Source organism: Aethalodelphis obliquidens, unplaced genomic scaffold (genome assembly GCF_003676395.1).
Source record: "Aethalodelphis obliquidens isolate GAN/ISIS:26980383/991018 unplaced genomic scaffold, ASM367639v1 scaffold51, whole genome shotgun sequence".
Lineage (NCBI taxonomy): Eukaryota > Metazoa > Chordata > Mammalia > Artiodactyla > Delphinidae > Aethalodelphis > Aethalodelphis obliquidens.
In genome coordinates, this window is record NW_020837995.1 from 8,963,129 (window position 1) to 8,979,467 (window position 16,339).

At 40.5% G+C, this 16,339-nt stretch overlaps 1 protein-coding gene and 2 long non-coding RNA genes across 9 annotated transcripts in view; 1 reads left to right on the forward strand and 2 right to left on the reverse strand.

The window, feature by feature from the left end:
- The window catches only part of INO80 (INO80 complex ATPase subunit), a 131,884-nt gene extending 130,572 nt beyond the window's left edge, over positions 1–1,312 (reverse strand). For 2 of the 3 annotated variants that reach the window (XM_027083908.1, XM_027083907.1), the window contains exon 1: positions 1,005–1,109. The gene's annotated coding sequence lies outside the window, so the exon portion shown is untranslated. Of the gene's footprint in view, positions 1–1,004 lie in introns of all 3 variants that reach the window. The other variant, XM_027083906.1, reaches the window with a different exon arrangement.
- Positions 1–16,339, reverse strand: part of LOC113608041 (uncharacterized) — a 542,162-nt gene that overhangs the window by 504,995 nt on the left and 20,828 nt on the right. The window lies entirely within an intron of this gene.
- Positions 1,565–16,339, forward strand: part of LOC113608039 (uncharacterized) — a 56,106-nt gene continuing 41,331 nt past the window's right edge. For 4 of the 5 annotated variants that reach the window (XR_003428183.1, XR_003428184.1, XR_003428185.1 and 1 more), the window contains exons 1-3: positions 1,565–2,998; positions 3,923–4,053; positions 15,875–15,983. This is a non-coding gene — a long non-coding RNA (uncharacterized LOC113608039). The remainder of the gene's footprint in view (positions 2,999–3,922; positions 4,054–15,874; positions 15,984–16,339) is intronic. The other variant, XR_003428187.1, reaches the window with a different exon arrangement.

Sequence of the window (16,339 nt, forward strand, 5' to 3'; positions counted from 1 at the left end):
ATGGAACTGTACACTTTAAAAGGCTGAGCTTTTCGGTATGTGAATTATACTTCAATAAAGGTGTTACTTTAAAGATAAATAACAAAAAGCCACCACTTGTAAACCACAGTGAAAATTTCCTTGGGAAAGGAAATTATGAAAGTCATCGACTAGAAAAGTAAGTTGGTTACCTGTGATGTTAGCAAAGTCAACCTCCTATTTTTTCTCCCATTCTACCAACAAGTACACGAACATAAAACTAGACAGTGTTCGAATCAAAGAATTCGGCACAGTTGGCCGTTAAACTAAAATAGTGAGTGCCTTCTTAGAATCTCCCACTCCTAAACTGTAGGGGGCTTCCACTTACGGAAGTAGTTTTCAACAGCAAGCTCAAGAAGGAACGTCAAACTGGATGACATTTGCCTAGACGCCCTACAAAAGCCAAAAACACTAGAAGGGGTGACACCTACACACTCCTAAGTCTGTGCACGTGTTAGGCTGCCCCCACCCAACACCAACGAGCAGCATGCACCATTCACCCAGATCCCAACTTGCTCACCATAAACTGACACACTATCAAGCCCTCTGGCTCATTTGTTTAAAAGGACAGATACAGCAACCCTCACCAGGTTCCCACTCGAGCCCAACCAGCCCCCGCCCTGCCCCTCCCCACCCCAAACCCACACACGTGTTAGCCCGACACCGCCCCACCGGGTCCCACGTGCACCTGGTCTAACACACTCCCCACGTGTGGGCGCCCCACGGGCTTCCTCAGCTGTCTGAGGTCACCGCGTGACCCTGGGTCTCCAGAGGTAGGAGAGGGGAAGGACGAGGCCCAGGTCCCTGAGGTCCCAAGCCTTCGGGGAGTGTCCACACCCATCCTCCCTACTAACCCCAACAAATCCAAGGGCCGGGGGCGACGGCCCCTTTAAGACGCGGCCCAGTCGTCGCCCACAGAGAGGGGCGCAACGGGGCCTACACAACCCCCCCCCCTCCGTTTGCCCGCCCACGTCTAGTCGCCTCACCTCGGGCCGCCGGGCCCCGCCGCCGCGGCGGCGGCGGAGGGGGGGCGGGGTGCGGGCGGGGTCCGGAGGGGGGGGTCGCCCCGCCGACGATGGAGCTGCGGTTCGCTCTCTGAGGCCGTGGGACGGTGACTGCGTTGGGCGTGGACGCTCCTAGCTCGCTCCCTCGGCGGCTCCTGGGACCCCAAGATGGCGGCGGCGCTGAGGCGGCTGCGGGCGCTGGGCCGGCGGCGGCGGCGGCCACTTTCACTCACTGAGAGGAGCGGAGCAGGGACACGGGGAGCCATGGCGGGGGGGAGGAGAGGCGCCATAGCCAGGCCAGAACAATCGAGCCGCTACTCAGCGGGCTTACCGCTGCCCCGCCCACGCTCACTGCTCGTCGCCAGCCCGTGGCCGTCCGCAGTGCAGCTGCGGTCGGCCTCGTGCAGCTCGCACCCCGCCGCTACAGCCTGACGCCCCGCGCGGACCGGGGTTCGGGGGGAGATCCTGATCCATGCCATCTGAGTGCAGATTGGTCGGGGCTGGGACTGCCGAAGATTGCCGAAAGGCGGCGGGGAGGAGGAGGAGGATGTCATCGCTAGAGTGAGCAAGCAGATCTCGCGGGAGCAAATGTCGCGAGACCTCTCCAGGTCTGCAACCGCCAAAGAAAGGTTACTTTTCCCGGAAGTAACGTCAGTCGAAACGGCCCGGGATCCTGGGAATATTCGTTCCCTCAGGCAGGAGATTGGGGGGCTGCTTGTGATTAGTTTGTTAGGGGCTACCAAACACTGCTGAGTTCACCTGAGGGAAAGTATAGGCTCGGGTGTGATACTTTATCCTGTTTTTGGCCCCTTTGGGTGGGGTTGTATACTGTGGGGAAGTGCATGCTCCGTGGAACCTCTCGTAACAGTAGTTTGGGGCTCCACTTTAGGCTCAGCGACCAAGACTGCGATGCTGTGGCATATTTGTGCAAGGCGCCAAGGTGAAGGCTTTAGGATTCAAGTACTTGGGAACACACAGACCTGTCATCAGAAATGCCTCCCTATTCTAACACCCAGTGAGCCTCTGAAAAGGGAATAATTTGACTTGTCTGTGCCAACTCCATAGTTTGCGACCCCTACTACCTACATTTACTAAAGTTAATGCAATTCAATTACCAGCATCTGTGATGAGAAGTACCTAGTGTAGAGCCTAACTGCAGATAAGGATTAGAAGAACTTACTGAAAGTTAACTATTCTATTTCTGTTCCCTCATGTCTCATGTTTTAATTCATTTCAGCCTGGCCCTTAGCACGTAAGCAGAACAGCATTTGCTTAAGGTCACTAAGTAGCCTTCTTGTGCCAAATTCGCTGGACTTTGAGAAGTTAATTTTGCTTAAAGGCAAAAGTATAATATACACCCTTTGTGAAAGAAAGAAGGGGACATAAAACACACAAATACCTGCTCATTTGTCAGGGGAGGGATAAACCAGAAGTTAAGGTGAATGATGTCCTATGTGAGAAGGGTGGCAAGAAGGGGAGGATTGGAACAAGGTAGCAGGATCGACAAAGGAGTGGCAGATATTTTTATATAGGACTGTCTCTTAGAACCATATGTTTCACATACCCAAAAACATAAACACCTAAAACCAACTACGATAATATTTGAGTAACAACCAGCTGATTGGAGCATAAATCAAAAAGAAAAGAATAAAGGGGGAAAAGTCAGTGAGCTGCGGAGGGACCAAGTTGTATGGTCCTTTAAAGTTCAGACGTATAGATTGTCTGTTGTATTTGTTTTCTGTTGCTGTGCTAACAAATTACCACAAATATAGTGGCTTAACACAGACTTACTATCCTACAATTCTGTAAGTCAGAAGTCTGACTCAGGTCTCAAACTGGGCTAAAATCAAGGTGTTGGCAGGGCTGCCTTACTTTCTGGGGGCTCAAGGGAAGAATTTGTTTCCTTTTCCAGCTTCCAGAGGCTACTTGCATTCCTCGGCTCCTGGCTCCCTTCTTCCATCTAAAAGCCAGCAATGGTAGGTTGGGTCCTTCTCATGTCATATCTGACCAACTCTTACCCTTTTAAGGATCCTTGTGACTACAACAGGCCCACCCAGATAATCTAGGATAAGCTCCCTATTTTAAAATCAACTGATTAGCAACTTTTAGCTCACCTGCAACCTTAATCCCCCTTTGTCTGTAACCTAATATATTCACGGGTTTTGTGGACATCCTTGGGGGAAGGCTATTATTCTGCCTGCCCCCCCCCAGTTCTGTTCTAGAACTTTTGATGTACAACTCTCATCTTTCATCTATGACTTTCACATTAAAGTCCAGTTTTTTCTAATCTCTAATACAGTCTTGCATTCTTTTTTTTATTTTTTTTTTTGGCCTTGCTGCGTGGCTTGTGGGATCCTAATTCCCGGACCAGGGATCAAACCCGGGCTTCTGCAATGGAAGCTCGGAGTCCTAACCACTGGAGTGCCAGGGAATTCCCTAATCTTGCATTATTGATTGAAGGTCTTTGTACATTCTTTGCCTCAGAGATTTAGTACCTCACGTAAAGTTTAATCCACAATTTCTTTGTAATTTGGATTTAAATTGAGATTTAATGTTTTCTAGAAATATCTTGATTTTATTTTACAGTTCATTGTAACATTTTCTGTTTTCTATCCAAATAAAGGAATCTCTTTGGCTTTCTTTAAAAACTGTTCATAATATTAAGAAAAATCATTCAATATGCAATATTTAATTTTATTAGGGTAATGTTTAAAATACATTAGAAAATAAAGGAAACAGATCATTTAATGATAATTTTGAGGGAACTGTGCAATTTAGGATATGTATTTTATTTCCAATAATAAAGCAATAAACAAAAAGAAAACCCACTATGTGTCAGGGTAGAGGAAAGACCCAAAACTGAATATAAACACTAAGGAATGAACTTGACTGTTTTACAGATGAGTAACACAGCGACTCTACAAGGGGTGGGGAGGAAAAGAACTCACCTAAGTACTGACGGAAACAGTATCTTGACTGGATACCTAAGAATAAACCAACTGAACTGTACATAAATTCTGTGATCCACATCGTAAGTATTTCTCTCCAGTATGCATGTTAGAATTAAGCAAATATATTGTAGATCATAAGCTGTGTTTCTCACTGTTGGAGAAAAAAGTTATTAAGTAAGGAAGAGGGGAAAGCTAAAATGAAGGCTGTGGTGTTGGATTGGATTCTGAGGTATCTGTATAAACTCATGGTTTTTAATATATGTAAAATAGGTACAGAAATATAGATTGGTGTGTATGTGTGAATTAATAAACATATTTCCTAGTTCTGTCTGCTGAGAGTATTTAGAAGCAATAAGGATACCTAGCATCCAGATCTTGATTTCTAAACACCATTTTCCAATAAAAAGAACAAGGAGAACCTTGGAGAAATAACTGATTCCTAGGCTGAGGCAGGGAAACTACCAGATGAGCCTGGAATATATTGTGGTGCCAGGAAATAATGCTTAAAAAAGGATGTCACAAGAACACAGCAGCCAATCTGAAAGAGCTCCTAATGGCCAAAGCAACAAAATAAAAATGACAATATTGCATTATGACCCATGGACCCATGGTATTTATTTTTAATATTCATGCATCCATACTGATACAAACAAATAATTGGTTATTTAAATGGATGGGAGAAAAGGGACAACTCTTTCTTAGAGTAGAATTCCAATTAATAAATGGAGAAGGAAAGAGGGATAACAAAAATCACCACTAGGCAAACATTGCAGTAATAACTTGCAGACACGATCCACAGATGGATGCTAAATTAGTAGGTGAAAATTTGAGGAGAAACAGGATTTACATAGATTCAAAGTGTTTCACCCAAGATACATTTTAGCACAAAGGGAAAGATAGTAACTTAATAATGGTGAGGGACTTCCCTGGTGGCACAGTGGTTAAGAATCTGCCTGCCAACGAAGGGGAAATGCGTTTGATCCTTGGTCTGGGAAGATCCCATATGCCACGGAGCAGTTAAGCCCATGTGCCACAACTACCGAGCCTGCACTCTAGAGCCCATGAGCCACAACTACTGAGGCTGCATGCCCCAACTACTGAAGCCCGCGCACCTAGAGCCTGTGCTTCTCAAGAAGAGAAGCCACCATTGGGCTTCCCTGGTGGCGCAGTGGTTGAGAGTCCGCCTGCCGATGCAGGGGACGCGGGTTTGTGCCGCGGTCTGCGAAGATCCCACATGCCGCGGAGCGGCTGGGCCCGTGAGCCATGGCCGCTGAGCCTGCGCGTCTGGAGCCTGTGCTCCGCAACGGGAGAGGCAACAGCAGTGAGAGGCCCGCGGACCGCAAAAAAAAAAGAGAGACGCCACCACAATGAGAAGCCCGCACACCGCAGCAAAGAGTAGACCCCACTCACCGCAACTAGAGAAAGCCCACGCACAGCAACGAAGACCCGGAGCAGCAAAAAAATTAATTAATTAATTAATTTTAAAAAATAATGATGGAACTCAGCAAACCACCTTAACCAAGTGATCAAGATAAACATCATCAGTAACAAGACATATTTACATCATGAACCCCTTGATATTTTGCATTGAGAAGGACAGTATCATTTCTGTGGTATTCTTGCTGAAAATGTATAATCTCATTCCAATCATGAAAAAAGCATTAGACAATCTGAAATTGGGGGACTTTCCAAAAGAGAATTGATCAATACTCTTCCAAACTGTCAAGATAATGAAAGACAAGGAAAGACCTGAAGACAACTGCAGACTGCTAGAGACTGGGAAGAAATAACAAGTAAATCTAATGTAGAGTCCTGGAAAGGATCCTGTAAAGGAAAAGGGACATTGGTGGGAAAACTGGTGACATTTGTATAAGGTCTCTAATTTAGTTTGTAATATTGTACTAATGTTAATTCCCTTGTTTCCATAACTATACTAAGGTTATGTAAGATGTTAACGCTGGGGAAGCTGGGTGAAAAATAATACAGGAAATCTTTTTTGCACCTTCTCTGTAAGCCTAACATTAGTTCAAAATAAAAAGTTAAATTTTTTTTTAATTCCACTTAACTTTTCAACTGTATTCATCTCCATTCTTGAAATACCGTCTTCCCTTAACTTTGGAATCACAATGTTCTCTTGGTTTTCTTCACTTTGGACAGTTTTTTATAACCACAGCAACTAGTCCACTGGTTCATGGATTCTGGTCTTGATAAAATTAGGGATATGCAGGAACTTACATGAGAGTACAAAACTATTTTAAGACACACTCTTCTCAAATTCCTTAGCTAAGTTGAAATCACAGGAGACATAGGGGGACTTCACTTGAGAGGAGCCAGAAGTATCAACATAACCTTTTCTCAGATGTAGCGGAGATGGCCACTATATGAGCAGTAATAACCGTGAAACTGCCCCCACCAACCATCAGCTCCATCCGGAAAAGGGAGAGTTCCCACCGTCCTAACTGCTCTCTGGAATTCCAGGGAAAACAGGGAGGTGAAGAGCAAGTGCATTCTGCCTGGTATCTGCAGCATACACACTTTAAACATTAAAGCAAGGGCCAGAAACTGGTGGTCTTTGGCCATAACCAGCCTCCAGGTGTGTGTTTTGTTTTGTTTGAGGTTTTTTTTTTTGAAAACTAAGAATAACAACACTGGTCCAATAGCTGAATGGAAGTGAACTGTAGCTTCTCCCTTTAAGCATGGTATATGCTTTCCTGTTCACCAGAGTCCCTATTACTACTGGTGACACTACTTAAACCCAATCCACTGACACTTTCCACAACTGCCCAACTTCTGCAGATATTTGAGCTTGCAGTTCCTACAATAAAAGATTTTTATTTGTTTGAATTTGTCACTCTTGCTGAGATGGTTTTTGTTCTAATTAGCATGGGTGAGTAAATGCTGTTTTGAAAGCACAAAAACATAATAATAGCTAACATTTTGTCAGCACCTATAGGCAGTGCTCTAGGAGCAATACACATTTAGCCTTCATGAAAGCCCTTTATTTCCATTTTGTGAAAAGGGAACTGAGGCTTAACTTGATTAGGTAATAATTAAGTAACTTGTTCAAGCTCACACAGATAGTAAGTGATAAAGCAGGGACTCAAACCCAGGTCTTCAGAGGCCAAGTTCTGTATTCTTACACTATACCAAACGTCTGCTCTTATCAATTTAATTTGCTTTACTGACTTGGTTGTCTATCTGTAATCTTTGATGCTATCACTCATTTATTTTAAAATTATGAAATATATACCAGCACAAAGAAAAATATAGGGAAAAATATAACAAACATTTGTGTACCCACCACCAGATTTGTCAAATCTTAATATTTTGTCATATTTGTTTTTATTAATAAAACATTACAAATATAGCTGATGCCATATGTAGCCCTTTTTATTCCCTTTCTCCTCTCTCACCACTCCCAGAGATAACCACTATCCTGAATTTGTTATTAACAATACCCATCCATGTTTTATATGTATATATATCTTCATAAAAATTATATATATCTTCACTTGCTCTTTTCAGTCAACATTATGTTTTTGAGGCTTATCCATGTTAATATGTGTAGCTTTAATTTATTTTATATTTTTATTTTTTTTTAATTTGGGGGGACTTCAGATTCACAAAAACAGATTGATCATAATCTTTGGTTCATGACACATCAGAAGTCTGTCACTGGCTTCTTTCTATTTAGTTTACTTTTTTTTTTTAATTTTTAAAATTTTTTTATTATTTTGGCTGCATTAGGTCTTCGTTGCTGTGCACGGGCTTTCTCTAGTTGCCGTGAGCGGGGGCTACTCTTCGTTGCAGTGCATGGGCTTCTCACTGCGGTGGTTTCTCTTGTTGCAAAGCACAGGCTCTAGGCACACGGGCTCAGTAGTTGTGGCGCACGGGCTTAGTTGGTCCACGGCATGTGGGATATTCCCGGACCAGGGCTCGAACGTGTGTCCGCTGCATCGGCAGGCGGATTCGTAACCACTGCGCCACCAGGGAAGTCTGGGTATCCTGTTATACGTAGTCTTTTGGGACTTACCTTTTCCACTTAATGTTGATAAAACTGTTAGGTGTCACTGGAGCTGGTAGTTTTTAAAACAGCTTTATTGGGATTTCATTCACATACCCAAAACCGCATCCACTGAAATGTGTGTAATTCAATGTTTTTTAGTATCTTCACAGAGTTGTGCAACCGTCATCATAATCTAATTTTAGAACATTTTCCTTTCCTGCAAAAGAAATGCCCATCCCCATGAGCTATGAGCTTCACTCCCCATCCCGAAGCCCCACCTCCACCCATGTAACCACTTAACCTTTCTGTCTCTATAGATTATTTAATTATTTATTTATTATTTTTTTTTTGCTGTACGCGGGCCTCTCACTGTTGTGGCCTCTCCCGTTGCGGAGCACAGGCTCCAGACGCGCAGGCTCAGTGGCCGTGGCTCACGGGCCCAGCCGCTCCGCGGCATGTGGGATCTTCCCGGACCGGGGCACAAACCCGCGTCCCCTGCATCGGCAGACGGACTCTCAACTACTGCGCCACCAGGGAAGCCCTATTTAATTAATTTTTACTGTTGTATAATATTACCTTGTTTATACCATAGTTTATTTACCCACTCTCCCACTGATGGGCATTTGGGTTGTTTTCCAGGTTTTCACTGTTATGAATAGTGTTGGTCTGAACAGTCTTGTATCTGTCCTGTCTTGCGCATGCATGTCCAAGATGTTTTCTTTGGCATATACATAATAGTAGACTTACAGGATCATAAATATGCAAGTGCTCAAGTAAAGAAAATAATTAAAACTATTTGGAAACTATATTCCCAAGTAGTTGTGCAATTATACACTCTCACCAGCAATAAAAAAGAGAGATTGTGGATTACTATCTCTCCAAAATTTTATAAGGTTGAACAGCTCCTCAAACGTTTATTGGCCATTTGTGTTGCTCTTCTGTGAAATCCCTGTTCATGTCTTTTGCCTCTGTTTCTATTAGGTGTGTGTGTGCGCACGCTTTTCTTATTGATTTGAAAGAGTTCTTAATTTATTCTTGATACAAATCCTTTGCTATTTCTGCCTATTGTGAATATCTTTCTCCAGTTTGCTACTTATCTTTTGGCTTTCTTCAATGTCCCTTAAAGAAAAGTTCTCAATTCTAATAGCCAAATTTATCAATATTCTCTTCTAAATCAAATGTTTTTAATGTTTTGCTTAAGATATCTTTCCCTATTCCACAATCAAAAAAAAAAATCCACCAGTATATTCTACTGAGGTGTTTTTTTTCAACACTTAGATCTTTAATCCTGGAATTTTTTAATATGTTGAAAAGTAAATATCCAATTCATCTTTTTGCATAGAGAGATCCATTTTTTCCAAATCCATTTATTGAAATGTTGATCGTTCCTTTCTCACTGCTTTGACATGCTGTCTCTGTTTTTTACTAAAGTTCTACATTATGATGGTCTGTTTCTGGACTTATTCTATTCCATTGGTCAACTTGTCTGTCCCTGTGCCAATGTCACATTGTCTTAATTAGTACAATTTCAAAATAAGTTCTGATACTTGGTAGGCAAGTCATTCTCCCTTCATCTTCAGAAATGTTCAGCTATTTTTTGGTCCTTTATTCTTCCATTTAAATTTAATATCATTTTATCAATTTTAATGAAAAATGTGGTTGGCAGTTTTATTGTATCTCATTGAATCCATAGATCAATTCAGAGAGCTTTGACATTTCATGATATTAAATCTTCCTATCTGTGAACATAGTAGCTCTACATTTATTAGTTTTGTTTAGACCCTCTTTACTACCTCTTAATAACATTTTATAGTTTTTCCTGTAGGAGCCTCAGACCACTTTCGTTAGATTTATTCTTAATTACTTGACATTCTCAAATATTATTTAACCTTACATAGTAATAAACAAACTGTTAAGAGTTGTCTTCTCTTTTATATTGCACATCTTTCTTGTGCACCTACGGGAGTCTTTCTAGGGTATACACTTACTACTGAAATTGTTGAGTCATAGGGTATATGCATCTTCAACTAAAAGTGCTCTGTGAATAATAACAGCCAAAAAAAACTCCACACAAATGTAAGTTGGTAGTGAACACTTAAGAAATATTTGATGAAGGAACTATCCCAATTGAAATAGTGAAATGAATTTTACCACATGGTAATCATGGTACAGCCAAAGTTATACTGGAAGAGAGGCATATTCAGAGTGGAGGATGGAATGTCCTGACAGTTTTAGAATGAGTGTCATCAGGAAAGTCCTTCCTCTGAAAAGGAAAACAAAGCAGCTGTGGGAGAATCTTTGAGAAATATAAAGAATTAATTAGAGAAGCTCATTACTAAAAATATTTGTTTTCTTTCTAGAAAAGCAATCTGGCCAAGTTGAGGGAAATAGCAAATAACTACTAACCCTAAATAGTATCTTCCACATTAAGTTTCTCAGCATTTAACATCTACAGATAAGACAGGCAGAGCTAAACTGATTGCAAGGAGAGATTTAAAAAAAACTTCACATGTATCTGGTATTAATGTTATATATTTGCGTTTATATTCATCATCTCATATGATATTATAAAGGTGATAGTATGAACATCTCTGCTTTATAGATGACAAAAAAGAACCTCAAGGAGATTAAGTCTAAAATCACAAAACTAGTCCATTAGTAAATCCAGGACTTGACTCAAGATATGTGAAAGAAATTCAGAGCATTCTGGTGAAAAGCTCTGAGGCACAATACAAAGATTTTTAACTCCTTAGGGCATGCCAGAATTTTAAGACAGTAGGTAAAACAAAGTACAAAAAAAATTCAATATATTTAGTGGTAATGACAACAGACCCCTTTTAAGTTGGTGCTAGAGTCAGAAGCCTGGCAAGAAGGATGATGTAAAAAGGATAAATAAATTTAGCCATGAGTGTATAAAACATGACTGACAGAAAGTTTTACAAATAGTTTTACATATTTAGCTTCTTTTCTCCTTTGTGGTTATTTCGTAATAGGAAAGATATAACCAGGAGAGTTAGATTGTTATGAGGATGTGTTCAAATATCTATAGAAGGATAATATTTAATATTGCCTTAGAGGTAGGTGCAGCGGATAGTTCTGATGCCGATAATGTCTTCCATGTAGTTTGAGCTTTCATATATCTTATCTGAAGTGGTAGCCTCAGTTTCTACCTTGAAGTCCGAAGAATATGAAAACTTACCATGTGGGTAAGTGGGACACAAGAAATGAAGGACAATAACAGTGTGAAATGGTGGGGCCATTCTGGAAACATTCTGGCAGTTCTTCAAAATGTTAAGTACATTGCTACCATTTGATCCAGCACTCCACTCCTAGGTCTAGACACAAGAGAAATGAAAACATATGTCCACACAAAAACTTGTACACAAATTTTCATAGCAACATTATTCATAATAGCCAAAGGTATACCTAAATGTCCATCAACCAATGAATGGGTAAACAAATGTGGGATATCCATACAATGGAATATTATTCATTAATAAAAAGGAATGAAGTACTGGCACATGCTGCAACATGAATGAACCTTGAAAGCATTACACTAACTGAAAGAAGTCAGTCACAAAAGACTACATATTACATGACTCTATGCGTGTGAAATGTCCAGAATAGGAAAAGCTATAGAGATAGAAAGTAGATCAGTGATAGCTTAGGGCAGGGAAGGGTGTGGGAAGAGGCGGTAATAGCTAAAGGGTACAGAGTTCCTTTTTTGAGGTGATGAAAATATTCTAAAATTGATTGTGGGGATTTCCCTGGCGGTCCAGTGGTTAAGACTATGCGCTTCCACTGCAAGGGGCACGGGTTCGATCCTTAGTTGGGGAACTAAGTTCTTGCACGCGGCGCTGAGCGGCCATAAATAAATAAATAAATAAATAAATAAAATTGATTGTGGTGATAGTTGCATGTAACTGTGAATATACTAAAACTGCTGAATTGTACACTTTAAATTGATGTATTGTGCAGTATGTGAATGTATCTCAATAAAGCTGTAAAATAGAAAAGAAAAGGAACAGACCAGATCTCCCCAGCAGCATCCTCCAGGGCCCCCTTCTTTTTCCTAGACAATGCTAAAAACAAAACAAAATGAAAAAAAACCAAAAACAAAAACTAGAGGTGTTCTTAAATTTATCTGTTAGTGGATGTGTCCACATTTTAGCTGTTCAGAATAATCCCAGCAAGGTTATCACTGAACTCAAATAGAAAGTGATAATAGGACAGCCCAGAGACCAGTCTGGTTCTAGCCCAAATCTAAAGGTCCTGTGAGGCTGAGAGAGTATTCCTCAGTTGGTCCCTAGCAACCTTAAGTACCTGTACATGTCCCAGGCCTATCCTTATCTGAATTCATACCCCATAAATCTGGACCATATCTGGACAGATGTCAGGGACAGGATGAATAACTACTCATCATCTCTTCTCTTTGCCAGTGCAGGCAATGTATGCCTGGGGAATGTTGTGTGTCAGATCTAACAAAGGGGAGAAACCAGTTTGACTTCATGCCAGTGCTAGAAGTGACATGACAAAGAAGGCTGGAACTGAACCATGCATGGCACAATGGACTCTGAAGGAGAAGACAGGTTCCCCTCAAGTTTTAAAGCAAGAGACAAACTCAATCAAGGGTTCTAGGTTGTTTCTACCACCAGCCTGTTTTCTTTCCCCATGTCGGGAGCATACTGGGCAGGGTCTAGAAGAGCTTCCATGTGCTTGTCTCCCATTGATATGTGCTCAAGCCAAGTCCCAGGGAGAGCAAACCCCTTGCTCCAAGAGGACCAAATCCAGCTAGCTCTTAACAGGTCCACTTATTCTATGAAAAGCATAATAAACAACAAGGTCCTACTGTATAGCACAGAGAACTGAATCACTTTGCTGTACAGCAGTAATTAACTATACTTCAATGCTGTACAGCATTGTAAATCAAGTATACTTCAATTAAAAAAAAAAGTGAAAAGCATGAAACATTCAGGCAGTTTTCCAGCATCCTCTCCACCACAGTCAACTCTTAGAAGTCCTCTCTGTTTTTCAGGCTCTTCCTTCACCAGAGAGATGGCAGTGCTAGGCCTCGCCACTCAAGGAGACACTTCCTTCCATTTCAGTCAACAACACACTTTCCACAGTACCCTTTGCCCTACCAAACTCCATTTTTGGGATTGTAAAAACATATTGGAGCAGAGTTCCCAGAGGACGGGGACATTAACCAGAAGGAAGCATCTGTGTGTTCCATCTTTTTCCTTAGGAACTGTGGTTCTGTGGTTCTCTGTTTTCTTGCCTCTGGACTCAACTTGTAAATTTGAGGGAAAGTTAGTGAAAAGGAGTCAGTCAATGAGAACCAGGTCTGGAGTGAGAGGCACAGGGAGACACTGAATTCATGCTGGTAATGGGCTATCCAGCAGACTGAAAGGTCAGTGCAGCCTTGGTTTAGACCTTTACTCTAATTTTTCAAGACTTCTGACACAGAACAAAGCTATAGTTAAAGTATACATTAATGCATTCAGGGAGAAACCCAGAAGCTGACTGGAAACTACTGGGTATCTATAGTTGTGCTGGGGTACTTTTCCTATATATGTACAGGATCTTCTGGTCCCCAGCTGGCTGAACTGGAACAATGGATTCTTTTTTTTTTTTTTTTAATATTTATTTATTTAGGCTGCGCTGGGTATTAGTTGCTGCATGCGGGATCTTTTAGTTGCGGCCTTCGAACTCTTAGTTGCAGCATGCATGTGGGATCTATTTCCCTGACCAGGGATCAAACCTGGGCCCCCTGCATTGGGAGTGCAGAGTCTTAGCCACTGGACCACCAGGGAAGTCACTGGAACAATGGATTCTGATAGACATCCACTATCAGCACATGGGCTTGTAGAGGGGGAAGGAGATTTTCAAAAAGATGGGGTGTTCCTCTGGGTAGCCAAAGCAGCAAAACTGTGTCAAATGGAAAAATAAAATCATAAAGGTACTAGAAGAAACATAGATTATTTTTTAACCTTGGAGTGAAAGATCCCTTTTGAGCCTGCCATAGAATCCATAAGTCATAAAGGAAAAGACTAATTGTAAATCAACTATACTTCAATTTAAAAAATAAATAATAATAACATAAAATAAATAAAATTATTCCAGAATTAAAAACTCACTGAAAATAAACAGATAAGTATGAATTTTTAAAAAATAAAATAAAGGAAAAGGCTGATAAATATAACAGAAACAGTTAATGTAACAACCTAAAAATCACCACAAGTCACATAAAAAAGCCAATTTCTTTAATATACAGAGAGCACTTATACACCAAAATTTAAAAATTAACAGCCCAATAGGAAAAGAGGCGAAAAAGAAAATCAATTCGGTTGTTCAATAGGTATTTACTGAATGCTTAGTGTATTCAAGGCATGGTTCTAGGCACTGGAGATGTGGCTTTGAGAAAAACAACATAGAAAAATAAATATCAAAGGTTAGTAAACATATTAAAAGATTCTCAACTTCACTTAGAATAAATACAATTTTTTTTTAAATTGAAATAGTGTTTTTCACTTACCAAATTGGCAAAGATTAAGCTTAGTACAGGCAGTGTCCAAGGGACATACACACCACTATACACTAATGAAGAAGTCTAAACTGGCAGCATCCTTTTAGAGAACTCTTACCTCTCACTTTAACACGTCTGATTTGTTTGAGTCTTTTTTTTTTTTTAACAAGGATCTACTTAACCTTTATAATTTAAAAGGATTATATTAAAAATGAAATCATAAAATATACCTATCCTTTTGTAAGGGCCTTTGAAGCTTTCTGATTTCTATGTGTGTTGAAGTTAGAAGACATTTTACTTATAGAGGCACACTCTTCTGGGCTTAAGTAATCTGCACTAACTCTAGCTCTGCATTTTTATTATTCACTTTTTCATTCAGCAGACATCTACTAAGCTAACTGCTTTATGCCAAGCAATGTGTTAATCACTGGCTATTTAGTCTGTTGAGGGAGACATCAGATTAATCACAGCATAACAAGTGCAACAAAAGAAGTATGTACAAAGTACTTAGGAAGCAGACAGGAGGCATCAATAACTGTCAACAGACTTTAGAGAAAACTTTCCAGAGGAGAGATATTTAAGCCAGTTCATGAGAGGGGTCTTTCTTCTCATGGGTTTGCCACCCAATAAACAAATGGGAAACGAAAAGAATACATTAACATCAAAGTCAGAAGAAAGGTAGATTCAGATAGGGCCACCATACTTGAATTACAATGTGGTGAAATCAAGAAGGGAACCACTGAGCGTTGGAGGAGGCTGCTGAGATGGAAGACGCTTGAGTCCTGAAACTGAAGGCTGAACGTAAACATGATATCATCATAAATATCTCCCTTATGAAATTTGAGGGACCACAGGCTCCTCACAGAAAACATGATTACAGGAACATTTCGGGTGGACACTGTTGTTCTGATTATTGCTGTTGATAATGGTGAATACTAAATATTTCAAGGAATGGGCAAACTGGTGAGCTTGGAATATTGGTCTGTATTTTTCTTTTCTTGAAATGTCCTTTTCAGATTTTACATCAGGGTAATGTTGCCCTCACAAAATGATTTAGAAGTGTCTTCTTTGTCCTATGAAAGAGTCTGTGTGATTATTTTCTTAAGGCCTTATTTGTTAGAGATATACACTGAAATATTTACAGGGAAATTATATGATGTCTAGAATTTGTTTTAAAATATTTCAGAAAAAAAAGAATAGATGAAACAAGAATGATAGAATGTTGATGTAATGTCTGGGGGTTTATTATACTATTTTCTGCACTTTTAAGTATGTTAGAAATTTTCCGTAAGAAAAGGTTTTTTAATTTTTTTTAACTTTTAATTTTATATTGGAGTATAGCCGATTAACAATGTTATGATAATTTCAGGTACACAGCAAAGGGACTCAGCCATACATTATATGTATCCATTCTCCCCCAGACTCCCCTCCCATCCAGGCTGCCACGTAACATTGAACAGAGTTTCCTCTGCTATATGGTAGGTCCTTGTTGGTTATGCATTTTATTTATTTATATTATTTTTTAATTTCAAACATATAATTTGTTGTGTTTTTATTTTTTTAACATCTTTATTGGAGTATAATTGCTTTACAATGGTGTGTTAGTTTCTGCTTTATAACAAAGTGAATCAGTTATACATATACATATGTCCCCATATCTCTTCCCTCTTGCATCTCCCTCCCTTCCACCCTCCCTATCCCACCCCTCTAGGTGGTCACAAAGCACTGAGCTGATCTCCCTGTGCTATGCGGCTACTTCCCACTAGCTATCTACGTTTAGTAGTGTATATATGTCCATGCCACTCTCTCACTTCGTCCCAGCTTACCCTTCCCC